General features: G+C 42.8%; 1 long non-coding RNA gene across 10 annotated transcripts in view; it reads left to right on the top strand.

The window, feature by feature from the left end:
* The window catches only part of LOC106506547 (uncharacterized), a 760,340-nt gene that overhangs the window by 612,937 nt on the left and 120,205 nt on the right, over positions 1-27,198 (top strand). The window contains exon 7 of one of the 10 annotated variants that reach the window (XR_014830967.1): positions 17,965-19,060. The exons of the other annotated variants lie outside the window; for them this stretch is intronic. This is a non-coding gene — a long non-coding RNA (uncharacterized LOC106506547). Of the gene's footprint in view, positions 1-17,964; positions 19,061-27,198 lie in introns of those variants that run through there. 10 annotated transcript variants of the gene reach the window in all.

Below are 27,198 nucleotides of genomic sequence, written 5' to 3'. Positions count from 1 at the left end.
GTGGATTACATTTCACTTAAAATACACAGGGAATTTAAAATGAGAGGAAAACATGTTCGGCAAAAGCTGAAAGTCTTTGCAAACCATCTGGAATATTCTCTTGTTTGTACTGGAGCTGAAGCGCCACTGTCCTCCGCAGAGAAATGGTTTTCACAAAACCCTCGTTACTTTCGGGACAGTGAGACTCTTCAAGGAAAACCAACAGGAGTGTGCAATGTTGGCCTCGCTATGGCTTGGGAAAGAAATGGGCAAATAACTAGATGTAAAACAAAGGTGGCGATTCAAGGCTGTTTGGGGCAAACCATGGCAAGCATTGTTCGCTGAGGCTGCCGTGTGCCAGTTCCACACTGTGTGATAACAGCTACCATAACAGAGCATGTCCTATGTTCCGGGCACTTTTCCAAGCACTGTCTACCCTTTTCCTCAACTGATCCTCCAAACAACCATATGAGATGGATCCAAGATGTCCACATGTCAATCTGAGGAAACTGAGAATTAGGCAACGTACATAAATTGCTCCATGGCCACACCACTAGTTAGGGACAGACCAGGGCAAGCCAATGCCTGTGTCCCTTATTAATATTCTACACTAGACAGCCCATAAGTTCATTAGCCGGTGCTGGGCACAGAGTAGGCAACAATAATTACTCATTTCCTCATGTATATATTCAAAAATATGTATTTGAACTGACTTTATGGCAGGCAGTAGGAGAGATTATCGATAGATATTCGGTGGTAATCTAAGACAGATGGTTTTCAATAAAATTATTAATTAAAAAAAAAGACAGAGTTATCTCTGCATCTAGATGACAAACTCATGGACGTTTTGTCCATTTTATTCCTTTTGCTGGTCCATTTCTTCTTACTTAGAGGATGATTTATTTTTCTTATTTCTCCATGTCTCTTGCTCAGCCCCTTCCCCTCTCTCCAAAAATCCCAGCCCCAAACCAGTCTACATATTGTGAAAAAGATTTCTTAAACCACAAGAGTGATGTAACTCGAGGCCTGTTTTTGCTCTCTTACACACACAAAATATTGGATGTGAGTGAGATTTTTAAAAATTGCTTTGTCAAATGTGATGAAAAGAACGTCCCCTTTACCAGAAAAAAAAAAAAAAAAAAAAAAAAAAAAAAAAAAAAAAACCCTAACACTGAACCCTTCTTCCTCATCGGGTTGATTTCCAAAGATGAGGAAATCTGTGCATTGGGCCACAGCCTCCAGCTCAGCACAAAAGACCAAGGGAAGCTACGGATTGGAAAGACCGTCAGTGTTTAGGATGAAGCTAGAGGGTCCCTGCAGGCTCTGGAGGCCAAGCTTAAAGACACGGCCTGTATGTAAGTGGGAACCAGCCCAGAAGGCTCCCTTTCAATCCAGCTGATGTGACAGGGTTTTTGCCATGGAAAGTGTTCGCATTGGAGCGTTTCTCAGCTAGTCACTAGCCATCTATTACTTAAGAGTCAGATCTTGGCCAGGGGCCCCCCGTTCCACAAAGTGTGTCATTCTGTGTTCGCAGAAATGGAGTTTACAGTCCTGCCGCTAAATGAAATCTGGGGCTTCCAAATTAAAAGCAGACAGGACAGATGTGCAGGGAAGAAATGGAGACTCCCATCTTTTGTGAATCAGCTAATCATTGTGCCAGAACTTGAAATCAGCTTTTGCTGTAGCGGCCTCAACTGCACCACACCTTTGTAAACTGCATTAAATGAGGTGGAATGAACATCTTACCAGTGATTGACTTCACTCTGCCATCTGGAAAGGGATAAAGAGTTCAGTGAAGGGCCGAATCCCAAGGACTCTGCAACAGGGGAACATAGGGTCGGCACCTGAAGGTGGCTGCATCCAGCTTGTCCTCTTGCGTTGACTAGTTTGGAGGCATTTAGATGAGAAGCACAGGAGACCAAGCTGGCCACTTGCAAGGACACAGACTTCAAGCCCTACCCCAAAGCTTTGGGGCCTGCATTTCTCAGGAAAATGGTTAAAAATAAGCTTTTCAATACTCCGCCTGCCCTCTTAATCTATCCCTGATATAAATATCAGCTTTAATTGACTGAGAACTTACTGTATAAACCTGGAAAATCTTGAGCAGGATCATAGGAGGCCCCGCTTAAAAGCCATCCACGGCTTCCCATTGCCCCAATGATAAAGACATCAACGTCCTTTTCTGACTCTCCAGGGCCTGTAGGGTGTGGTCTCTGCTGCATCTGACACTGTCTCTCCCTTCCATCTCCACAGTCCACACTCCACACTGAGTTTCTCCCCCATATCACATTCTCTTCCACTTCAGGCTCTTCCCTCTGCTCTTCCAACCATCTTTTACCTTTGAAACATTTTTACTGAGAAATGATTTACATACCATACAATTCAGCCATTTAAGCGTCTAATTCAGGGGTTGCTGGTATATTCACAGAATTGTGCAAACATCACCACAATATATTTTGAAACATTTTCATCACCCCCAAAAGAACCCCCCTACCCATTAACAGCCACTTCTGTTTCTCTCCCTACCTCTAGCCTGAGGCAATCTCTAATCTCCTTTGCAACTCCAATTCTAGCTCCTCGTGTGGACATTTCCTACAAATGGAATCATACAATATGTGGTCTTTTGTGTCTGACTTTTTTTTTTTTTTTTACTTCTGAAATTTTTTTCAAGGTTCATCTATGTTGTGCCCTGCATCAGTATTTTGTTCTTTCTTATTATTGGGTAATATTTCATTATATGGATCTGCCACAGTTTGTTTCTTCCTTCATCAGTTGATGGTCATTTGAGTTGTTTCCACTTTTCAGTTATTACAAATAAGGCTGTTATTAACATTCACAGACACGTTTTTGAATGGATACATGTTTTCCTCTCTCTTGGGTATATTCCTAAGAATGGAATCTCTGGGCCATATGGTAACTCTGTCATCAGCATTTGGAGGCGACCGTATCTTTTTGACCTAACATGAACTACTACTCATTCTTCAAACCTGGACAAATGTGTACCTTCCTCACAAATGGATTCCTGTGCCTGTCTTTCCCTCCTGAGTCTTGTGCTTTACACACCTCCTGTAACTACATTGTCTTATCCTAGTTAGGTGTCATGTTTTTATGTGCATGGTATTTTGATATAGGCCTATCTCTCCTACTAGACTTTAGGTTAGATGGCTCTTTAGCCCATCACTGTATCCTCAGAGCTCATGCTAAGGCATGAGCCTTCAAGATGGCCCGCCGTGATTCTACCTCCTGGTAGTCACGCTGTGATGTACTACCTTCCCCTTGAGTGTTGGACTTGACGTTGTGACTTGTTTCTAACAAATAGAATAAGGTGGACCTAATAATATTTTATTAAGTGGGTAGGTCTCTTCTCTCCCTCTCTTCCACCCTCCTTCCCTCCATCCCTCCCTCTCTCATCACTTACTCTGGGGGAAGCCAGTGGTTGCCTCATAAGGGCACTATATAGAGAGGCCTCTAGCAAGGGACCAAGGCCTCTTGCCATCAGCTGTGTGTGTATACTATCTTGGAAACACATCCAACAGACCCAGTCAAACCTTCAGATGGCTGAAGCCCTAGTCCGTGACTTAACGACAACCTCATTAGGGATCCTGAGCCAAAACCATCCAGCTAATTCCTTGAATTCCTAACTACAGGAACTGTGAGATAATCAATGTGTGTTGCTTTAAGCTACTAACTCTTGAGGATAATTTTTTTTGCACAGCAGTGGAAATGAGGATACTTATACTGCCTGAAACAGACAAAGAGCTCAGTAAATGACAAATCAATGAATGAATGAGTTAAGGAAGAGAAGCCATGGGCTTTCCAGAAATAAAGGTATTAAAAGCTACTTTTATTGAACACATCTTAGATTTGCTTAGACCAGACTCTTGTTTAATGACCACATCAAGCCTAAATGGTGCACCTGATGACCTGCATTTTGCTGGTGAGGAAACTGAGGCCCAAGGAAGCTCAGAATTCAAAACAGACCTATGTGATGCCAAAGCAGGAAAGAAAAAAAAATCACACCATTCTGACACCTGACAGGGCAAATGATTTTCACACTCATCCAAGGAAACCTCCGGCAGTTCTGGGACTCAAAGGAGGAAGGAGGTTCACCTCCATAGAACCTTTTCATTTTCAAGGTTTTTTGTGGATCAATTTAATTATTAATTTATATTTTAAATTTTTTATTGAGGTGAAATTCACATAACATAGCCTTCACCACTTTAAAGTATACAATTAGCTGGCATTTAGTACATTCACAATGTGGTGCAACCATCACCCCTACTCAGGTCCACAATAGCTTAATTTATTTTCGACCTTGGGCCCGGAGTTGAGTCAGTCACACTTTACAGTTCATGGCACATACACATCATCATCTGAGCAGGGCCCTTTCTTTAAATCACTTATTTATGATTCCCTCTTCTTCTGCATCCTGGGAGTTCTGCCCCCTCAACCATGTGCACATGTCTAATGTCTATCTTTTCTTTATCCGTGCTTTGTTTTATAGAACCTTCATGCACTTTCCGACTTTGATCCTCCATTTTTCCTCAACATTAAGGGAATAAAAGGGCTATGCAATTCATCTGTCCGTAAGGAGAAAGCTTTGTACAGACAAAAGTGCTAAGTAAATAGTCAAGAATCCTTGCTTCTAAGCCAGAGGTCTGCAAGCTATAGCCCAAGGGCCGCACTCAGCTCTCAGCCTGTGCTGTAAATAAAGTTCATTGGCACACAGACATGGGCATTTGTTTTATGGATCATCTGTGGCTGTTTTCTCACTACCTGGGCAGAGGTGAGGAGTTGTGACAGACTCCATGGGCAGCAAAGCCTTAGTTATTTTCCATCTTTCTCTCTCTCTTTTTTTTTTTTTTTTGCTTTGTAGGGCTACACCTGCGGCATACGGATGTTCCCAGGCTAGGGGTTGAATTGGAGCTACAGCTGCCAGCCTATAACACAGCTCACAGCAATGCCAAATCCTTAACCCACTGAGCAAGGCCAGGGATCGATTCCGCTACCTCATGGTTCCTAGTCGGATTCGTTTCCGCTGCACCACGATGGAAACTACCCATCTCTCTCTTTACAGAAAAAAGGGTTGGCCACCCGTCTTGAAACCACAGTCTGTCACCTACAACTCCTTGATCATTAGGCAAATCTCTCTACCTCTTGAGCTGTAATGCGTAGTTCCTAAATTAAGACCAGGGCATGAAACCTATAGTTTTTAGTTGTTTTTTTTTTTTTTTTTTTTTTTTAATTTTCACTTTTGTTTTCCTTCTCTCTACCTTGTGCAGTAGAATATATTTCTCAAATGAAGTATTTAGGAAAAAACCCAGCATGGAAAATACCAAAGTGAAATTTCTCTGGTGGAAGCAGAGTGCCACCTGGCTGGCCTTACCTCCTCTGTCTCTCTCTTAGCCTCTGAGATGTCATATTGATGGGTCAGGGCCCTGGGGACCTTCGTGAGAAGAGCAACCCACCTCTAACTCCTTTCAAGGCCAGTCCTCTCTGTGGCATCCTGCTGTTGGATGGTGGTATGGAAAGTGGAGAATTTGGGGGTGAGTTGAAATTCCAACTCTGATGTTTGCTCTGTGACTTGGACCATTCACTTTAACCTCTCTGACTCCCCATGTTCTCATCTGCAAGGTAAAATAGAGATACATAATCCAGACATCGCATGTTGGTTGAGAAGAGTTAAATAATATTCCTAGCATACCTGGCTTAGGAATCTGCATTTAGTAGCATAAATAATAATATTCGTGTAAGGGAATCTAGGTCGTGCCTTCTTTGTATGTGTTGGTCCTAAATCCCCATTTAGAGTTATGAGTTCCTTGAGTTCAGTATTTGAGTCTTCACTGTTTGGATATTGCCACTGAGGTTGGTAAGATCAGCTTTTTTGTTTGAATGGAAATCTGTTACTTCGGTGCTCTGACTCGGGGACTCTCACTAATATCAATCCTGACTTCCAACGGTATCTTCAGTGACTGAGTGAGTGTTTGATACCCACCATGAGGAGTTAGCAAACTCTGGGATAAGATGATATATCTTTAGCCACAAAATATTCCAGATAGGAATAACATGTTACGCTATTACTTTCTGCAGGGGTTTAATTTAAATTTCTAAATTTATCAAGTTTAAGTCACTGAGGGAAAGAGGCATAAATAAGGCATGGGCAAGGCCCAACATGTGTGTAACTACTCATAAGAATAGGCAGAAGTCAATTGCAGGGGCCCCCAGAGAACAGTAGAAAGGGCTCTTGATAAGGTGTCATCCTGAGTTGAATCTGCCCTCATGTCAGACAGGCTGTGTGGCTTAAGGCAGATCCCTAACCTCTCTGAGTTTTAGCTTGTTCATGTAAAAAAAAAAAAAAAAAAAAAAAGCCTGAGACTTCTGAGTGACTTCCCAGGGTTCTCGTGAACATTAGTGTCTGGTCCAGTTCCTGGTACATGGTAGATAGTCAGAGCTTCCTGAATGAATCAGTAGTGTCACAAGAGACACAAGACAGCACTGGAAACATCAAAAATTATCATGGAACAAGCAAGCTTTTACCTGGTGAAATGCAAGTAAGAAGCACAAATGACTGGGAGTTCACCTGGCTGTGCCAGTTACCCTAGGGGCACCAGAAGAATGACAAAGGATGCAGAAAGTTAAGGACACATTGATAAAGATAAGGGGAAAGCATGGCTACTCAGAATACCTGGGACCTACTGTGGACAGTGGGTGGGAATGAATAACCTCTTAAAAACAGGTCCTCCAGACCCAGTCAAGCCTTCAGATTGCTGAAGCTCAATTCCATGTCTGTACCCAAATCTAAAAATCTGGTTTGCCCCAGAATTGCACTGAATCTGGCCAGACAGGCACTGAGTCACAAGTGGCACTAACTGTGTACCATGCTAAGCAGTCCATACACAATCTCATTTAGTCTTTTTTACAGCAACAGTGTGAGGTAGATACCTGGCCTAATTTACAGTAACAACCACTTCTGTGCAGTGAGACTAGGAAGCTAGAACCAGCTCTGGCTGCAAGACTGTATGTGGCAACGCCCTGAGCCACGTGTGCACCTGCGCCAAGGAAGTACCTCTCGGCTGCAGAGTATTTGAAAGCCACAGGCTCACAGAGCAGTGTCAAAGGAGAAAAGACCCTAGTTCCTTGAGTTGCCTCACAGAGGAAATCTCTCCACTTGCACGAGTGAGAAGTAAAATTTTCTTGTGCTAATCCCCTGAGGTTTCGAGCTTTCTTTTTCACAGGAGTAGGGCTGGATTGATCACGACAAACACAACAGCCCACATTTATTGAGTGTTGCTTCTACCTTAAAGAATCTAGGTATATTTTTAATTTCATTTCATCCTCACTACAAACCTCTTATTTTCAATTTTTGGCTAATGAAATCAGTAAATTATCTGAGAAGGTACTAGGCTGGGATCAGAGCCTGCACTTGGTTCTGAGGCCAGAGCCACCTTCTGAATTGCTGCACTTAGCTACATCCTTAGAGAAGGAAAAGGTAGTTGAGACGTTAAGGAACTTGCCCAAGATCCCTGAAGGCAAAAATGGCAGAACCAAGACTTAAGTCCAGGTCTGTCTGGTTTCACATGCTGTGAAAACTGCCACTGTTTTTGCATTTGTTTGTTTTGTTTTGTTTTGCTCTGCTTTGCAGTTGTGGTCCAGACTGATCCAGAGTGACCACTATGTGTCCTTCCCTGGTTTGTCCACTCCCTGCCCAGCATGTGTGGGGGATGGACACACACTTGGTAAAGTGTGAAGGACTGTGCAGACACCGAGACATTATGGCGTGGTGTTTCCAGCTGCTGCATGGATGTGGGTGCGGGCATGGGCAGGCTGGCTTGCCTTGTGCTCAAATCCGTGTTCACAAGGGAGGCTGCATATGCTGCCTTGCTCAGGGCAGCACTTCCCATCACCAGGAAGCTTTTTGGTGCAGGGACCTTGCTGAGCTCAACAACACAGCCCTGGGTGGTCCCTGGAGACACCAGGAGTCCTGCTATCGACAGGCGAATTGACTTTCAAAACCACGGTGTTGGAGCCCCAGGGCTCTCTTTGACTCTTATTTCCTTTTTCAGTCTATATTTTGCCGCAGAGGTTCAGAGAGACAGCCAGAAAGTCAAGCACAGCCCTGCTTGAGTGGGTAATGAGGAGGGGACTGTGGCTTGAAGGGGAAGAAAAGAAAGAGATAAAAACAGTAGCTAATATGCAGGGGGCACCGGTGCCAGGCAGTATTGAGGCTGCTCTCTGGGCAAATATCATGGAATTCTCACAGCAATGCTGAGAGATGGGTATTATTTTATTTTACAGGATGGAGAATTGAGATTCAAAGAGATCATGTGATCTTCCCAAAGTCATACATCTAGAAGTGAGAAATTCTATTGGGTTCCTCTGGAACCAGGAATCTTAATTCACTTGGCTCTCTCAGTGTTGCTTTGCTTTATAAATGCTTTTCTATGTGGGTTCACTTGACAGGTTTGCTATAATGAATAGTCCACCAGGGTTCTTAACCTTGCAGAGAGGGTTTGTAGATGTTAATTTGTTTGATCCTCAGGAAAGCTTTTGTGAGGTTGGGAGGATGTCACTAATTGCCTATTCAAGGACACTGGGACACAGAGAGGTAAGCATCTCTCCCAAGGTCACACAGCGAGCAGCAGAGGCAGGACCTAAAAACCTAGGTGTTCTGAAACCTGGTCTGATGTCTTCCCATGAACCCCCGGCTGTCTTCTTGGAAGCCCGAGATTGGGAGGTAGCCAAGAGCATAGGCTTAGACAGAGGGCTCCCTTGGATCTGAGCTGTAGCTACAGCTCCTGAGTTTTGTGAGCCTGTACTGTGAAGTCTTTCTGAGTCTAGATTGCCTTATTCATAAAGTAAGAAGAAAGATAGTAATATCCACCTTATGGCTATTATGAGGATTCAGTATAAGTCTACCTAAAGTCAGTGTTCAGTGGCTAAGAGCTGTTATTTTTCTTATACTCTAAAAATCTCTTCATCTGACTGTTGCTGTCGGAGAAAGATCACACTGGAAAAAAACCCATCATGACGTGATAGAGCCTGGGTCTCCTACAGCTCTGGTGTGTTTCATCCTCTGATATTCCAGAGACCGTCACGGTGCTCAGTGCCAGTTTTCTGGAGTCAAGGGAAAATAATGTCCTTTGGTCCCCTCCCTGCTGGCGTCTGGCCATCAAGGTGGGAGAGGTTGGATTCCAGGCTGCCTTAAAAACTCCACCTACCCTCCCCATGGATGGCTCTGGGTCTCCCCGAGCCTGGGAGCTGCTGTCCGTCTCAGCAGCTTCAGCTGCTTTCCTGATAACAGCGTTACTCTTTTCTGTCTTCTGGGAGCCCCACCAGCATCATTAATCAAAGCACCACGTTGCTTACTCACACTGAAGTATCCTCAGTGCCTCATCAATCATAAAAGCAGCAAAGGGTGTGCTTTGGATGTGTAAGGAAAGCCCCAGACAGCACCAAAAGAAAAAAAAAAACACTTGGGGTGGGGGGAGCTTAATTATCAGCTGGTCCTTGGCCCATCACTCACGCTGGAAATGTCTTTATAGCTTTATTTGGGTTGTGTCTCTTTTTAAATCCCAGTAAACAGCCGTTAAGCTAAAAACCCTCATTGCTCGGCACAGGGAGCCCCACTGGTTTTCGAGCTATTATTTTAATAAGGCCTATTTTACAATTAAGGCACCATGGGCTTTAAATTACATATAAAATAAAATGTGGAACTGGAAGCATTAAGTGTGTGACTGCCGTTAGAGAAACAGCAGCCGCTCTTTGTGGTAAAATGCTGTCTGGTATAAAACAAACAGAACAGAAGGCTGGGGTTATGTACCATCATGATGATAAAAAAAAAAAAACATGCTCACGTGGACCATGAGAAAGTCCTGTTCACTCTTCTCCACTCGGGCTTTGGGGTCATGCCTAAATGAGCTAAATAATAGCAATATTAATAATAACAGTACTGTGAATATTAATAATAATAGCAATAGCAACAGACATTTTTGGGCACTTTTCTGTGCCTGCACCACTAAGAACTTTCTCATGCACTGTGTCACCCTCTCACCAAGTGTGAGAGGCAGGTCATTCTCGTCTCCATGATACAGAAGGAAATGGAGGCTTGGAGAGGAGGCCACCTGCCTGAGGCCTCCATACTGGCCAAGGACAGAGCTAGGAGCCCAACCCAGGTCCATCTTTCCCTAGACCCCTGTGGTTGCAACCACTCCACGCCAAGGCTTAGCCATTCATTTTATCAACAAATATTATACCAACAGCTATGTTGGATCCTGGGCCATCCTTCGGCAGAGGAAACAGCTATGGTCCTTGGCCTTGTGGTGTTTATAATTCAGTAAGAGGCACAAGTGATAAAAAGGAAACAATTGCAAGAATTTGTGACTACATCTGTGATGAGTGTTACCAAGGAAACGAGCAGAGTGTAGTGGTGAACGTGGGGAGGGGCGGCTTCTCCTTAAAGGGAACCAGGGAAGACCTCTCTAAGGAGGTGATGTTGAAACTAAGGAGGAAGGGAGTGAGGAGGAAGACCACCGAAAGATGAGCTAGAGCCTGGGCTGCAGCCCGGCGCAGGAAACGTGTTTGGTTACTTCAAGAAACTGAGGGAGACCAGTGAGGTTGCAGAGCGGTTCTTGAGAAAGGGTAGAATAAGATGAGGGTAAGGGAGACAAGCAGGGGTCATCCCAGTAGTGATCCTAGGAAGCAACTGGCTTTCTTCTCAGCCTTGGGAGAATTTTACACAAGGAAAATTCATACTCCAGTTTTGTTTTATTTTATTTTGTAAAAATTTATTGCTCCCCCCACCCCTGCCATGACATATGGAAGTTCCCAGGCCAGCCAGGGATTGAATCCAAGCTGAAGCTGTAACCTTTGCTGCAGTTGCAGCAACACTGGATCCTTTTAACCCATTGCACCCACCTGAGGGTAGAACCCATACCTCCACAGTGACCCAGATCCCTGCAGTTGGCCTCCTAACCCACTGCACCCTGGTGGGAACTCCTCATGTTCCAATTTTAAAGAGATAACTCAAGCAGCTGGTGATGATGGTTCAGAATTGGACAAGAATGAAAGTAGGAGATGAGGCAGGAGGTTGTTGCAATAGCCCAGGAGGGCTGAGAGAGTTGACAATGGACATGGGAACTGGGTGGATTCAAGCCGTATTTTGGAGGTAGAATTAGCAGGGTTGTTGTTAACCATCTGTTTCCCGTGGTTCCTTTTAGCCTCTGTGCTGTACTGTCACCTGTCCTTGTGCTCCTAGCAGAGATTCTCTTCACTCCCTCAAGTAAAGCTTCCTATTCCAAACTCTCCTGCTTCTCCCTTCCTGAAATGTTGATAGAGTTATTGAAGATCCTTTCTCATCTTGCCAGCTACCTCCTCCTCTCCCTTGGAAAAAAAAAGTTTTTAAGCTGCCACCCACTCCCGCTCCCTTCCCTGTGGTTGGCATTTAGGACCCAAGGGTTCAAAACCATTTAGAGGTTTCTTATACATGTTAAATGAGTCACTTGCAACTCAGACCTGCCTGCCTCTGTAGACAGCTGTTCCTGGAGGATGATGCCACAAAGGCTCATTTGTCTTTACAAACATTACAGTCCTGTGGGCACAGGGCCTTTGCAGAACAGCGAGGGGGACTGGAGGTGAGGTGGATGGACAGGGGCAAAGACTACTCTGGACATCAAGGATGTGCTGGTGGCAAGCCCTCTCCCTCCCTGGGAAGATGAGCCTTCTTTCTGAGGAACAGAGGGCGTGATCAACTGTGTCATAGACTTGGAAACTTTTCACTTCTTGTCCACAACATCCATCTCCTGGGTGGTACTGAGTCAAATTCATTAACATCTGACAGCTGTTCAGTGGCGTATGGAAAATGACTTGTAGCTTCATGGTTGGATTCTCAGTTTGGCCTTTTAGAGCTGGAAGTTTCCTTGGCAACCATGACAGAGATCCTGGGATGGGGTGAAAGACCTTTGGAAAGGAGTGGTCCTTTTGAGCTCTGCTTACATCCAAATGTTAGAGAGGCCAACTCTGGCAGAGTGGAGCCTTGACTCTTCCAAATATGCTCAGTGTAGGTCTTTCTCTCCAAATACCCTGGGAAGTATATGAGGAGGATTCTTAGCAGAGATATCTACTGGGTTTTTTGTCAGGCCCACCTATGTGGAATACATCTTCTGTTTTCTAAGAACTGACTCTCTCACGCCCTCAGTCCACATGCTTCCTGTGGGAGAAACTGTCTTTCTGCCATGGGCTCTGGGCCCTGGCTTCAAATAATGGAAGACCTTCCTCCCCCAGGAATGTAGAACCAAGATTAAGGTCTCAGTGGGGCTGCTCTTTTGAACAGAGGAAATAGAACTCTACCAGCTGGGGAAAATCAGGTGCCAGGTTGTGTTAACAAAATGAGTGCTACCTATCACGATAGACAAACACCAAATCTCAGTGGCTTAACACTCTTAGGAGTGAGTTTCTTTCTTTTTTTGTTTTTTGAAAAGAAGACAGGTGAGGAAGAGTAAAGACATACTCAGACCAAGTAAAGATAGACTAAGACAGACTAAAGAGAGTACATTGTTATACAAATGAAATGTTAATTTCCTTGAGGAAGTAGGTCTTTGAAATGCAGGAGCTAAGTGAGGAAGTGAGAAACCAGAAGCTGTCCAGGATTTTTTTTTTTCCTTTGTCTTTTGAGGGCTGCACCCTCAGCATATGGAAGTTCTCAGGCTAAGGGTCAAATTGGAGCAGCAGCTGCCAGCCTACACCACAGCCACAGCAACTCTAGATCCTAGCCTTGTCTGTGACCTACACCACAGCTCATGGCAATGCCAGATCCCCAACCCAGTGAGCAAGGCCAGGGATCAAATCCACATCCTCATGGATCCTAGCTGGGTTCATTACCACTGAGTCACAATGGGAGCCCCTTGTTTCTTGTTTGTGCATGTAGGAATGCCATGTGAGAGAACTTCAGGTTGCAGTGGCAGGGGCGCAGAGAGGTGGAAGGTCACAAGGAGTATTTTTAAGGGTCAGGACTTATTTACATCACTTCCATTTGCATTCTGTTAGCCTGGATTCATGGAGAAGGTCCACATTTAACTACACAAGAGGCAGGGAAATGGAGTTTCTCTGGGTGTCAAGGAAGAGGAAATGTTATGGTGAGCACATAGCATTGTTTCACCACTTAGGAGAACCTGCAAACAAAGGAAGGCAGACCCTAAAGAGAGGAGGAAATGAAGTAGATACAGGCTATAAGCAGCATCCCTATTAAAAATATCATTGTGGCCTCAGGTGATTCGGGGGTCTGTGCACTTATAAATAGCAGGATGCAAATCCAGCCTTTAGCACCCACTACACAAAGACACTCTAAGTGTCTTGAAGGTAACCTGGCTCACAGTCAAGCCCAATGCCTCACAGTGATAAAAAGGTGAAATTCTCCATAATTAGAACTCTGGGCTTCTAACCATAAATGACCTTGCAGACCCAGGTTTTCTGGGACCTTGGAGGTCTCTGTTGCCCTTGGTTTAAAAAGGTGAAAATTTTCATACCACCAACAGAGAGAGTACCCTACCATGCAGTCATGATTTTTTTTGAAAGCACATGCCGTCTTCTTGCAAAGGTCATGTGATTCTGCATTTCAGACAAGGGGCTATACAGCAAGAAGGAAACCTGAATCCAAGAGCAGAGTAAAGACAAGTACACTGTTGGCGTCCAAGTAGTTCCATGTGCAGATGAAGTGGGTGGCTTCCTAGGTGCTGATTTCACTTGTGGCAAGAGAACCTCAGAAGCTCCACCTGCTTAGCTCTTCAACCCCATCCTAAGAATTTCATTTATTCCCATGGTTTAAGTCTTTACAAATCTCCCAAACCCAGTCTCCTCAAACTCAACATTTCTGCCCTCAATTTGCCAGTCTGGTGATCCAGGTCATATTCTCCAGGCTTATTCCAGTCTGTCCTGCGGTACCCATCTCTCTGCCCCTAAAGTCTTTGGCCTTCTCTTCCTTGTGGAAAATTCCACTCACTTTCCTCCAGCCCTTTTCAAAGCCTTCTCTGTGTAGCCAACAGAGATTGCCCCTTCTCCTATAGCACCACCACCTCTAGTATTGCTCTGTCTTGAAATTATTTGCTTTTCAGTTGGTCTCCCCTGTCCCTGGCCAGGCCCCCAAACCCCTCAGATCCTACCCTTTGAAGGTAGGATTTTCATCTTACTTGTATTTAAACTTCTATGGTATCATCTATTATTTGACATATAGTAAATGCTCAGTAAATAATTGACTAAATAAAATGAACAAGCAAATGAATGCTGTCTGTAAAAACAGTTACTTCTAGGAAGGATAACCAATCAAGTCTTGGCAAATGTATAAGTAAATACCAATCAGTTGATTTGAGCTTCAGGGTGAATGAGGACAGTTTTTGTCATTGCTACTAGTAACATACTTTTTCTCTCCGGCTTTACCCCCTGGAGTGCTCAGCTCTCAGCTCCTCCTCTGACATATCAAAATTCACTTACAGGAGTTCTCTCTGTGGCTCAGTGGGTTAAGAACTTGACATTGTATCTGTGGATGCAGGTTCAATCCCTAGCCTTGCTCAGTGGATGAAGGATTTGATGTTGTGCAAGCTGTGGCATAGGTCACATATGTGGTCTGGATCCTACATTGCTGTGACTTTTGGGTTGGCCTCTGCTGTAGCTCTGATTTGACCCCTAGCCTGGAAACTTCCATATGTTGCAGGTGCAGCCCTAAAAAGAAAATTCATTTATTCCAACTTGAAATTTCTCTGCTATTTCTTTCATTACAGTTTACTTCTACCTTTTGCTCCCAAACTTGCACACACAAATTAATTGACAGACTTAATAATATTAGATTATTACTTCCACTGGGGAAGGGACTGTGCTTGCCATACCTGTCAACATCCATAGTGCCTAGAACAGTACCTGGCACATAGTGGGTTTCAGAGTAAATACTTGTTGAATAAATGAAAGAATCAATAAATCAATAAATGTGTGAAAAAATAAAGTCCACCATTGAAATGCTATTGATTTCTTAGAAATTAGCCTAGGTTTTAGATAACATTTATTTTTCCTACTATGAGAGATGATAAATTGGTTTTATCTCGCTTAAAATTGTGGTCACTTGGCACTGGCTAGTTGGAGCACTCTATTGAGATGAATTCAAATTGGATTCAGTGGGAAAAGAGGACCATGACTGATTGGTGATATCTGTATTGGGCAAAGGGGAAGAAAGTGGTGATACATCTTTCATCTGTGAAGGAAAAAACCCCAGGGTAATTACATAAGTAATCTTTGATCATGTTGTTCAGGCTGTAGACCTCTGTGTAACATGGTGAGAAATAAAGGAGGGCTGGGATGATGGATATATGGACAGTTCCCACATAACTTGGGTTTAAAAAAAAATTGGTAAGAAAACAATTTGTTTAAAAACTTCTACTCAGATGTATAAATAAATCTATCAATTTAAATTACCAAAGCACCTAAATATGAAACTGCAAAAAACTAGTTATTCAATCATAGTATACATAGGCTGAAGCAAGTGTTTGGGTATCTTGGAACAAAGCACCTTGAGATTTTCTGTGGCATTTATTAGTGCCATCTATAAAATATCTCCACTGTTTCTTTGAATGGATACATGGTAGGATTGCATTTTCTCTGGCTCCTTGAAATTGGGTGTCGTCATAGACTTGCACTGGCCAATGATAGATTAATGGAGGTGACAAGGGCCCTCTTTGGGTAAAAGCCCTTAAAGGCCAGTATATGATTTTCTCTTCCCTCCCACAGCAACCAACAAAGCTCCAGGCTCTTTATCAGCCTGAATCCCTAACTGAAGACAGTATGGAGCAGAGCAAAGTCTCTGGCTGATCTGCTGTGGACACAGAGCCTGATAAAAAAAAAAAAAAAAAAAAAAAAAAAGAAAAGAAACTTATGCTCACCTTTCGAAACCACTGAAATGTGAGCTTTGTTTATTGCTACAATATAACTGTGCCTGTCCTGACTGATACATTTTCCAAATTGGGGATTTGTGATATGTCACAGCACAAGGTAGGGATGAGACTAGTCACTAAGGACCAGTTACTTGGCTATGCATCCCTTTCTCTAAACCGTGGCTTCTGTTCACCTGAGATATTTAGGAAAAGAATCAATAGAGGGAGAAATGAAAGCTCTACCTCCCACTGCTCCTCGTCATGAACCTTGTGCTCCAGCCGAACAAAGCAATGCATGGTTCTTTATAATCACCCCCAGGCTTTCTCATTTCATGCCTTTGTTCCCACTGTCCTCTCTCCTTAGAAAACCTTTCTGTCACCTTGCATCCAAGTCACTCTCAGGTCCCAAGGACCAGCTACAATGCCTACTCCTCCAAAGTGTCTTCCAGCCAGGAGTGATGTCTCCCTCCTTTGAACTCTCAAAGCACTTTTTTACCATTATCTCTCTCATTATATTTTCCCTTGTCTCCTATAAAGGTCTGTGGATGATTGGATGAAAGCTGGAGGAATGGAGGAGAAGGGGGAAGGAGAAAGAGAAGGAAGCCAATTCAGGGGATTGTGGGTGGTGGTGTAGAAGTCACATGGGCAAATTTGGAAAATGGATCTTTGCCTGTCTATTTTATGTTCTGGGCTTCCCTCCACAAATTGCTTTTTATTTGAGTTACTCTCTCTGTGCTACCCCACTTTATCTGTGCCCCATAGCTGCTTCCTCTCAACTATGTCTTCTGATTGGTTATGGTGAGTTAATTGTTCAGATGAGATAGATCCTTGCTAACAGATGAATAAAGCTCCGATCCTTCCTCACTAATGTAATACATACTTCTGTTGGCCTTCTCTTCATCCCTTAGTGGTTCACGATACACACCAATGGCAACTCTAGGTCTCCAGGTCTCAAGGTCTCCAGGATAGAGAACTCAAAAAACTCAAACCTTGATTCCTTTAATGTCCCTTTAGAAAGACACAAATCAATTTTCAGTGCTTGGCACAAAATGATTTGTGTCTTTCCTGTTCAGCAGTTATTGGAATTTCAAGATGGCAACAGCAGAACATTAAACCAAGGGTGGGTGTTTCTCAGTGCAGGACCCTGTGTAACTGTAGGGGTTGCATACCCATGAAGTCAGCCCTTGTGTGGTATGTGGGAGTTCTCAGTTTTTTCAAATCCCACAACATAGGTGACAGTCACTTCTGTTTAAGTATAGATCCTCTCCCAGCTGGCAACACCTTTATCTCCATTCTTCTATCTACTAAGCCTGTCCTTGCCACCGTGTAAAGACAGTGACTTCCAGGAATCAATTACCTAAAGAGTTCACACGATCTTAGGAATGTCACCTGCTGAACTTTGTTCTCTGCGGAGAAAATGGGATGCATTCAGGCATCAAAGCAGCTGCTTTAGTGGGCTTCCTCCAAATACCTCTCCAGATGCAGCTGTTGATTGCATGCTTGTGCTCCACCTCCAGCCCCGCCCCCAAAAATTCTTATGTGGAAACTTAATCTCCAGTGTGATAGTATTTCCAGGTGAAAACTTTGAGAGGTAATTAGGTCGTAAAGGTAGAGTCCTCAGGAATGGGATTAGTGCCCTTTTGAAAGAGACTGTCTCTGAACTGGGAATCAGGTCCTCACCAGACACCCACTTTGCCTGTGCCTCTGGAACTGTCAGAAATAAACCTCCATTGTTTAGAAGCCTCTCAGTCTGTGGCATTCTGTTATAGCATCCTGGATGGACTGAGGCAGATGTCAAGGAAGAGTTTTGATTTGTCCTCACTTTCCTTTAACGGTTTGTCTGAGTTTGCCGACTAAGAGCACTTATCTGCTTCTTGACAGAGTTGAAAGTTTGCCCGCATCTTCTCAGAACTGCAGTCTTGATGGTCTGGGAGTATGTTTTATTTTATCTTAAATTTTTTTTTCCCTACCTAAATCAAAGGGAAGTTGAGAATACTTTTAGCTTATGTTGTCTCGCTCCTCCACAGTTCAATCCCACATCAAGGTAACGGAGGCACTGTGGGGTGTTTTCCAGCAGGGCAGGCCAGCAGGAGTTCCCAGCATGGATCTGTGATGCTCTGTGATCCACTGGCAGCTTTGGAGAGTACACCACACACAAGGGAGGACGAGTCTGCTCCTGTTCAAAATTCCAGGAGACACCAAAAGATTACTGCAGGACCGGGAAGTCATATTGCTATTGTCCTTGCCATGCCTTTGACAAACTAAGTCAGTTTGGGGATGGAGTGCACGGGACAGAGGTGGTGGCTTCAGTCCCCACAAGGGCCAGTGTCAGGATGCTGTCCTTTGATGTACTTGTCATCTACAGTCTACGTCTGCACTTAGACCAGCATCCATTCTGAGGGACCAGTACCTATATCGTATCCCTTGTTAAATTTACTATCATTCCCAGAACACATCACATGCGCATTTTCAGCTTGGCACCTCACATAGGTATAACTGAGAACTACTGGAACAGTGGTCTGGGCAGTGCATACCAGCTCACGGTTACTTCCCCCACATTCAGTGATGTAGCCTCGGTACCTTAGAATCAGTCTGCCTTATTGAGAGCAATTACACTGCAGACAACAACCAGTACTACACATCAGAGCTTTTTGGGTTTTGTTTTCAGAAAGCTGGAGTATCTGTTCATCCCACATCTCGGATGAGAGATATGTGATTCCTTTGTTTAGTTAGTCATCCATTCTTTCACCCAGGATACAGTCAAAACCGTTTGTTGCTATGTAATTTATTTCCTGGAGCGGGACATTTTGAAGAGAAAAGGAGAATGCTGTTAAAAACTATACCAGAACAACCAGAGTAAACAGAGACTGTGTTGGGCAAGTGAGAATGTGTCAGCCCCGTTTTGTATTGCCTCTGGGCACTGTGCTTGTGGTTGGGGATACAACAATCCTATGAGAGATGTGATCTCAATCCCTCTGACCTTACAGTGTGGTAGGCTGAGGAATATATCAATAAATGGCCATATTTACTGCTTCATCTCCCACGAATAATATCAAGAGGTCTAAACCAAATGTTGTAAGGATAACTATGTAAAAACTGGTTTTATTTTAATTGTCTAACTTCAAGAAATTTTGAGTTGTGACTATCAAGTAACTACAATCATAAAAAACAAAGCACAAAAACACACTCATGTTCAGAGTGATCACCCTGAGAGGCTGTACATTTATCCCAGTGTGCCTGCCATTGCAAGAACACCCATGCCCTAAGGATATTTTGATGAGCTTTGATGGGGGTCAATCTTCATCCTAGCTGCACAGATTTAACTTTTGAAATGGGCTGAAAGTTCCTTGGTATTCAGTATCATGAAGAAAGAAAGTGGCCATGCACAATACTTTGGTTTAAAACTGGGTGAAATCATAAGGTCATGAGACGAAGCCTCCTGTGTGATTAGCTAGTGTGGCTTCATAAACAGACACTCCCCTGCAATCTTCCCAAGTGAAGTTCCACCCAATTTATTTAGAAAACCATTCTTCATTTTTAAAATCACCCCAGGAGCTACTGGCCACATCTTTTATAGCTCAGGTATAGGAGAAAAGCAAGGCTGTAGTAGAATAAATAAATCCTTGTAGTTTGATATAAATGTCACAGAGTCACCAAAGGCTTACTAATAAAATGTCAATCTGCTTCAAGAATGGAAATAGTCAAAAATCAATATGTCCTAAATATGATTAATCTTAAAATGCTGCCATAGAGAGAGAGAGCAGTTGGTAGTTTACTGATCTTGAGGAGGTGCTACTCTTCATAAAAATTCCTCCTGGTGGAAACTGAACTCAAGCCCAGGTCCTGCCCCACATCCATCCAGTCAACACAGGCTGATGGAGCACCTGCCGTGTTTTGGCACCAGGCCCTGGGCCTATGGTAGCAAGAGTCACAAGACTCCTGTGGTCTTGGAAGTTATAGCCTAGTAGGTTTTGGTCAAACAATATGCAAAAAAAGGGTTGCTTCAAGCTGCTGTGCTAAATTCCACTAAAGGAAAGTGCAGGGCTCTATGAGAGAGTATCACCTTTCTGGTGAAGTGAAGTTCCAGTTAGGACGTGAAATATGAAGAGGAATTAACCGGACAATGTGATAGAAGAAACAAACCGTGGGAAGAGAACAGCATGGGCAGAAACTCAGATGCTCACCCTAGGATCAGGGAGCCATTCTAATTCAGGGAACATGTGACCAAGTTCTTTTTTTTGTAAGTGAGGAAAGTGAGAAAGTCCCTTCTAGAGACCAGATATCCTGACTCATATCTCATTCAGGATGTTTTCCAGCATCCTCCTGTCATTTCTTGAATTCCAGATGTGTCTGGACCATTCAGAGACCCTTGGAGATGGTCACAAGTTATTGCTCTTGAGGTTAGCATGCCAGGTTTGCATACACATATGCACACCCATACACATATGCACACCCATACACATATATGTGCACACACACAAATACATGTTTGTGATCCACATATATACATTCACACCTAAAAATATATATATGTGTGTGGGTGTGTGTGCACACATGTATGTACACATTAACACACCTATGTGTATTTTTTGCTCATGAGAATGTTCTTTATCTACTTTATATTGAGCAGTGGGGTAGAATAACAGAAAGAACACTGAATTCCACTCCTGGCCATATTGGTTTAAGTCATAATATCATTCCATGCCTCTGTTTGCTCATCTGTAAAATAGGGAAAAATATTCTGGTCTAAATAATGCATTGAGTTTTAGAGGTACTAATCAGATGGTTAACATGAAATCATTACATATACGCAATATTCTTTTATTAGACAGGCAGAAAATTAAGTGGTGGTTTGGTGTGGTCTCTTGTGTGGTGATGCTATGACTTTGCTTCCTTCTTTGTCTATTCATCGGGAAATTCTTCCCCCGAACATTGCCACTTGCTGCGAGCTCCACAGATCTAGCACCATGAGAACTGCCCCACCAGGCTCACGGCACTTCCAGGTGGGATTCGGGGTCATCATGAGGTCTGAATATCAGATTGCTATCCCACCTTTGTTGCATTCCTGCTGTGTTGCCCTTTGGAAAGCTACCGAATATCCCAGAACCCCAGTTTCCTCATTTGTAAAATTTGGATATTAATATTTCCATCACAGACTTGTGAGAAGCAGAGACTGTTTTTGGAACCCCTGGGCCCCTGTCTGATATCCAGTAAACCTCGGGAGGCTGCATTTGGCAGGGCCAGTGCTTTGCTTTCAGCGTCAGCCCCAAACATTGCCAAATACCCAGAAGTCCTGTGCATCTGTTGTACCATTATAGATCTGTCATTCTGGAAATGTTAAATATTTTGCTGAGGGCAGAAGGAGGGGACTGTGTATTTTCAACATGTCACATGTCTTGAGGTTGATGTAGTTGTTTGTTCATTCAACAAACATTGAGTGAGTACTTACTATGTGCCAGACACCATTCTAGGCATTGGGATATATCATGATCAAGATAAAAAAAAAAAAGTCACTCTAGTGGGAAAAGACAGATAATATACAAAAAGTATAACATGTTAGTAAATTCCTGAGTATATTAGAAAGTGAGGTGTTGTGGGAAATAAAGAGTAGTGTCATTGTTTGATGGGTACAAGGTTTCAGTTATGCAAGATGAGTAAGTCCTAAGATCTGCTGTACAACGTATTGCCCATAGTTAACAACACAGTGTTGCTCACTTCAAAGTCTGTTAAAGGGGTAGATCTCACGCTAACTGTCCTTACCACAGAATACAAAAACAAACCAACAGACAAAAACCAAAGGGATACTAGGAAACTGTTGGAGAAGATGGACCTGTCTCTTCCTTTGACTCCAGGATGGTGTCATGGGTGTTGTGTATGTCCAAACTTATCAAGTTGTACACAGTAATTATGCAGTTCTTTGTGAATCAGTTATACGTATCAACGATCTATTACATATTACACTCTTGAATAGAATAAATATGCATCAATTGTCTAGAAAGCTGTTTAAGAAACAAGGAACAGTGTCAAGTTATCAAGAATACCAAGGCTGGGGTGGCAGGTTACCTTCTTAGGGCGCGCAGGGTAAGTATGCCTGGAAAGAGATCTTTTCAGCAAAGACTTGCCGGAGGTGACAGGTGAGCTGAGCAGCTACTTGGGAAGTGGAGACAGCAGAGAACATTCCAGGTAGAGGGAACAGGACTGTGGCTGACATGGAGGTAGAATAACAAGAAAGCCAGTGTGGTTGGAGCAGGGCGAGCAAGGGGGGAAATATTAGGAAATATGGCTGAGACGTTAAAGCAGGCCAGATCATTGAGGGTTTGGGAGACGTTGTTTAGACTTTGGGTTTTACCCTGAGCTTATTCATGTGGAAAATAGGTAGTCAGTTTCCTTTTCGTAGACAGCCACGTGATCGAAGCCACAGTGGCCAGGAAGAAATCAGAAACAAAAAGAAATAACAATCTGTTGATCCCTTTGCTGTTTAGACTAGTAGGCAGTTGGTGACATCTATTAATGCACTCTTTTGTTTATCTATTCAACACATATAACCCTTCCTTTGATGGCTCTCAGGGCATAACTGTGAGGAAAACCAGAGAGGGTCCCTGTCCCCATGCAGCTTTCAGCCTCACCCAGAGTCTCCACCTTGACGCTCCTAACACGCTGGGCCATTTAATCCCGTGCTGTGGGGAGGTGTCCTGTGCGTTGCAGGGTGTTGAGCGACGTCCCTGCCCTCCCTCCGCTAGTTGATAGTAATACCCCTCCCAGGTGTGACGACCAAAAATGTTCCCAGATTCTGTAAATTTCCCTGGATAGGGGGCAGGCAGCACCATCCCCAGAGAATTACTGTGCCAACTGGAAAGATATACTAGATTTTTGTCATTATTTTTGTCTGTTTTCAGCTAAGCCTTTTTGTTGTATATTTGGAACATCCCACTTTATGAGTTATGGAGACAGGCAGAATCTTTTTCTTACTGCAGAATCTGAAAATGCCAGAAACTTGATTTCAATACTCCCCTGAGAGCCAGGGTAGGCACCTAGGCTGGGCCAGTCATATATACCTCCTCCTGATGTTGCAACTGGAGATAGAGCTGCAAAGAAGCAAGGCCTGTGGAAAGTATTTTGGCAGCAATGGTCATCACAGTAAGATGTCATTTCCAGGAAATTAGAGGAAGGATAATCCCCAAGACAGCCTTGTCCAGAAAGACAAGTTCCAGAGCTGAGTGCTCAGCACTGGATACAGTGCTATCCTGCTCACATCATTTTGTGACAGGCCAGGGTCATCTTCTAGGTTCAGTTTCTGTGCATGGTTTCTACTTGTGTTTTCCTCTGTACCCTTTTGAAAAAAAATTATTTTTCTGCGAGAGTCATCGCCACTGAGCTTCTGTTGCTTGCCATCCAGAACTTTGCCTGAGACAGAAGATAAGGGATTGAATAAACAGTAGCTAATTGCTGAAGACAGACTGAAGAGGGTTGGTTACCCCTACCTTGGGCGTAATGAGCCCTTACTGAGTAGGTGCTATTTGCATGTTCTTGTGCCTTTTGATGTTTTAGCAGCCTTTTCTCATGGCCTTTGGGTTTTTTTTTTAAAGAGGAAACAATCCAAAGTCTTAAGTGCTCAGAGGCACTGCCTTAAGCCTTTCTTGAAGAGAAACTAGTAATTGGGGGGAAGGGGATATTGTGCTCCATCTGGGGGCTTAGATTGTAGACTGAAGCCTCTGGGAGCTCACCAGTGAATCCCAACCGCACGCATATAATGCCCAAACTTTGCTTGAACTACAAAATGGTACCAGCAGTTCTTACTAGACTGTTTCTGGTGATTTGGCTTGGATCAGTCAGGTCCCCTTTATAACATAAGACCCTGGAAACTCTGCTGGTTGGTAAGTGTGTTTGCATCAGGTCCTTCCTCAACCAGATTCTGTAAGTGAATTAAATCCTGATATCTTAATCCATCCTTAATTAAAGAGAGAAGGATGTAATTAAAGAGAGAAGTGATTTATCAGAGAGTGATGATAATAGTAATAAATACTAAGAGCAAACACAAAGCACTTTCCTATGCCAGGGACTATTCTAAATGCTGCACATGCAGAACTTTTCCTTTGATCTTCACGTAGATGATGTGAAGTAGGTACCATTATTATAAAAATTTTACAGATGGGACCACTGAGGCACTAAGTATGACTGACTTCTCCAAGGTCACACAGTCATTGAAGGGCTGAGCTGGAAGATTGATGGTTGATTGATTTAGAAACATCTACTTTTCAAGATTATAAATCTTCTGCCCTTAAAGCCATGGATTTATTTATTTATTTTTTTAATTTTCCCACTGCACAGAAAGGGGATCAAGTTATCCTTACACGTATACATTACAATTACATTTTTTTCCCCCACCCTTTGTTCTGTTGCAACATGAGTATCTAGACAAAGTTCTCAATGCTACTCAGCAGGATCTCCTTGTAAATCTATTCTAAGTTGTGTCTGATAAGCCCAAGCTCCCCATCCCTCCCACTCCCTCCCCCTCCCATCAGGCAGCCGCAAGTCTTTTCTCCAAGTCCATGATTTTCTCTTCTGAGGAGATGTTCATTTGTGCCGGATATTAGATTCCAGTTATAAGTGATATCATATGGTATTTGTCTTTGTCTTTCTGGCTCATTTCACTCAGTATGAGAGTCTCTAGTTCCATCCATGTTGCTACAAATGGCATTATGTCATTCTTTTTTATGGCTGAGTAGTATTCCATTGTGTCTATATACCACATCTTCTGAATCCAATCATCTGTCGATGGACATTTGGGTTGTTTCCATGTCCTGGCTATTGTGAATAGGGCTGCAATGAACATGCGGGTGCACGTGTCTCTTTTAAGTAGAGTTTTGTCCGGATAGATGCCCAAGAGTGGGATTGCGGGGTCATATGGAAGTTCTATGTATAGATTTCTAAGGTATCTCCAAACTGTTCTCCATAGTGGCTGTACCAGTTGACATTCCCACCAGCAGTGCAGGAGGGTTCCCTTTTCTCCACACCCTCTCCAGCACTTGTTATTTGTGGATTTATTAATGATGGCCATTCTGGCTGGTGTGAGGTGGTATCTCATGGTAGTTTTGATTTGCCTTTCTCTTATAATCAGCGATGTTGAGCATTTTTTCATGTGTTTGTTGGCCATCTGTATATCTTCTTTGGAGAAGAGTCTATTCAGGTCTTTTGCCCATTTTTCCATTGATTGATTGGTAAAGCCATGGATTTAAATCCCAGCTCTACTTCTTAGTAACTATGAGAACTTATTTTTTTATCATTTTATAGTTTTTTTTAATTTTATTAGAATATAGTTGATTTACAATGTTGTATTTGTTTCAGGGGTATAGCCAAGTGAATCAGTTATACGTATACATGTATCCATTCTTTGTTCCCATATAGGTTATTACAGAACATTGAGTACACCTCCCTGTACCATACAGTAGGTAATGACATACTTTTCTATTTTATATTTTATATTTAGTGGTGTGTATATGTTATTCCCATTCTCCCAATGTAGCCCCCCATGGTTTCCCCTTTGGTAACCATAAGTTTACCGAAATCTTTGAGTTTGTTTCTTTTTTTAAACGTATTTATTTTTAAATTTTTTATCAAAATATAGTTGATTTATAATGTTCTGTCAACTTCTGCTATACAGCAAAGAGACCCAGTCATACATATATACATCTTTTTCTCATATTATCTTCCATCTTGTGCTATCACACATTATTGGATATAGTTCCCTGTGCTATAGAGCAGGACCTCATTGCTTATCCATTCTAAATGGAATAGTTTGCATCTACCTACCCCAAACTCCCTGTCCATCCCACTCCCTCCCCCACCCCTTTGGCAACCATAAGTTTGTTCTCCATGTCTCAGTCTCCTGTTCTCTTGATAGGTTCATTTTTGCCGTATTTGAGATTCTACATATAAACGATATCATATGGCATTTGTCTTTCTCTTTCTGATTTCTCATTTATTACCATGGTAATCTCAGTGTGCATCCATGTTGCTGCAAATGTCATTATTCTTTTTTATGGCTGAGTAGTATTCCATTGTGTATATGTACCACATCTTCTTAATCCATTCATCTGTCAATGGACATTTAAGTTGTTTCCATGTCTTGTCTTGGCTACTGTGAATAGTGCTGCAATGAACATGGGGGTGCATGTATCTTTTTGAATAAAAGTTTTGTCTGGATATATGCCTAGGAGTGGGATTGCTGGGTCACATGGTAGTTCTATATTTAATTTTCTGAGGAACCTCCATACTGTTTTCCATAGTGGTTGTACCAGTTAATATTCCCACCAACAGCAAAAGAGGGTATGAGAACTTCATTTTAACTTCAGTTTTCTCATTATTAAAGTAAGCAAATAATAGTATATCTAGCCTCAAGGGGATCTGAGAAGAGTAAATGAGTTAACACCTATAATAGTGCCTGACACCAAGTAAGCATTCAGTAAATGTTAGCCAGTAATATTATTTCTTTGTGTAACTCAGGGACACTGGATATAAAGCTTACATTCTAACTATTGCACTGTATTATTTTTCTTCGTAAATTCTGTGTCCTCATTTCCTTAGCTGAATGGTTGACATACACTAAGCAGTCAATAAATACTTGATGAACGAATGAACAAACACATGAATTATTGAATGAATTAGTGAAAGATGCAGAGGAGAATTGAGTCTGATCCTACTTACTATATGGTATGGGATTTGGAAAGGGAAACACAAACTCAGATTTCTTAGGAAATAAAAATAATTGCCTGTGTTTGCTATCGCTAATGGGTTGAGAAATGTACCTTCCTTCAAAGGAAAATGACCAGCTTGTCTACACTGAAGCAAACAGCAGGCTCTGGGACCTCCCAAGCACTCCAAAGCAATAGTCTCTCTCACACTTTCTTTGCTTCTTCATCTGCACCCAATCCCCCCCACCCCAGCCCAGCCTGTGCTGTGAATTTCATGGCCATAGCTTACGCCAGTAAAAAGCCTTTCATGCTCTGCTAATGTGGCATTTGTTTGGTAATATGCGGGAGAGAGCATTAAAAATAAATCCAGAAATGGCATCTTATAAATTTGGATTTTCTGTTCTCATAATTTATAGGAGTTCATGTTAGAGAGCACTGTCTTATGCATAAATATAATTTCTTTGTGAGCTGATGATGGAATTTATATCAAAGGGGGTCGAACATAGACTTCATGAACTCAGCATCCGCTATTATAAGCTATTTCATGTATAACTGGAGACAAATGATCTCTCCCCCTGTTTGTCTTAACTTAAAATTCAGTTGGTTTGCTGGAATTCATT

The sequence above is a fragment of the Sus scrofa genome, chromosome 16, assembly GCF_054392235.1.
Source record: "Sus scrofa isolate SSC_HxYL_T2T_F1_AM1 chromosome 16, Sscrofa_HxYL_maternal_Yorkshire_Landrace_v2.0, whole genome shotgun sequence".
NCBI classification, from domain to species: domain Eukaryota; kingdom Metazoa; phylum Chordata; class Mammalia; order Artiodactyla; family Suidae; genus Sus; species Sus scrofa.
The sequence above is the reverse complement of the archived record's forward strand: the minus strand, read 5'-3'. Positions and strand labels throughout refer to the sequence as shown.